This window comes from Tupaia chinensis, unplaced genomic scaffold, assembly GCF_000334495.1.
Source record: "Tupaia chinensis unplaced genomic scaffold, TupChi_1.0 Scaffold144346_1, whole genome shotgun sequence".
NCBI classification, from domain to species: domain Eukaryota; kingdom Metazoa; phylum Chordata; class Mammalia; order Scandentia; family Tupaiidae; genus Tupaia; species Tupaia belangeri.
In genome coordinates this window covers 4,152,265-4,153,798 of record NW_006204205.1, presented here as the reverse complement: position 1 = coordinate 4,153,798, position 1,534 = coordinate 4,152,265, and positions in this window count along the sequence as shown.

Below are 1,534 nucleotides of genomic sequence, written 5' to 3'. Positions count from 1 at the left end.
AAGAAGTATATAACAATAGTGACTCAATTTTCTAGCTATCTTGTATATATAATATATATGTATATGTGTATATGTGTGTGTGTGTGTGTGTGTGTGTGTGTGTGTGTTTTGGGAAGCATATAACAGCAGTGACCTAATTTTCCAGCCATGTCATATATATATATATATATAGTCTTTTGAGAAAACTCTAATTTCTTTTTTTTTTTGGAGATGTTTTTGCTATAGGGCGCGTGCGCTTGCCAGACAGAGACAGACAGACAGACAGAAAGCAAGAAATCACCCCCCAGGGGGGATGGCCACACCGCAATCTCTTCTCCATTCTCCTCTCAGGATCTTGGGCATGCACGCACACACGCCTGGCGTGAGTTTAAGCCACTGGGTCCAGGACTTGAACCGTGGTCGACTACATGGGAGTCCAGCGACATAGCCATTACGCTAACTGCTGATCCCGGAAAACTCTTAATTTCTAACATTAGCCCTCACTAAGGTCTTTCCTATCTATTCTGGAATGTGATTACCTCTCTTTAAAATGGAAGCAGCATGTTTCATTTTGTGCAGGTATACCCTGAAGGGAGTGAGTTTACATTTCTACTGCCAGTAACAGGATGGTCCACTTTGTGGCAATACAGAATTATTTCTGCAAAATTTAAAAACTGTCCTGGATCTCCTGAAGCCAAACTCTTGAGTTGTCACAGTGGAAATTACACATTGAAAGAAAAAGTCCAGACACCTAAGTCCTTAAGCAATTCATTCAAAGTATTTGATTATATGATTTTTCTAGTCTTCAGAATATTTCAAGGCCCATTCTCTTCCTGGTCACTTACCTCTCCGTCGGGGCCAAGACAGTCTGCAGTTAATAACAGGCAGAACCATTACAACAGTAGAAATGTGATTTCCCTCATCCTTCATGCAGCCCACTCCCCTCCAAACTCTAACCTCTATGAATACAGACCTCTCTGCCATTTAAAGAACTTTTTAATTTGTGGACACTTGGCAAATGCCACAGAGGCACCATATACCCATTGACAACTTCAGTCCTGCTCTGCCGAGTCCTGACAGACTGCAGCTACTCTCTGTCATAGGCATGCCCCTCGAGATGTCTGATGAGTTGGTGAGACTCCTATTCTTCCACTCTCGGGTCACAGTCCGCTGTTCTGAGACCAAGGCAAATTATATCGTGCAGAGATTTTGGCAAATTTTAACAGTCATACGCCTCTTAGCAACGAAGTTCTGAGTTCTCAGAGAGGCATCCTTAGGCAATGCCCTGGTGGGGTGACTGTAGCGTGTCCTTACACGAGCCTGGATGGTACAGCCTGCTACGCACCTAGGCTGTACCACGGAACCTGTTAAAATCTTAGCGGGCCACGTTCATACAAGCGGTCGTCCTTGAGTCCAAAAGTCCTTAGGCGATGCCACGCCCCCGTCACGCCCCCAGGGAGCTCCGCCTCAAACGCCTAGGCCCCGAGAGCCTGCGCTTCCTCCGTCTCCTCCCGGCATGGCCCGAGAGCAGCGGCAGCACCAGGACAGAGGCCCC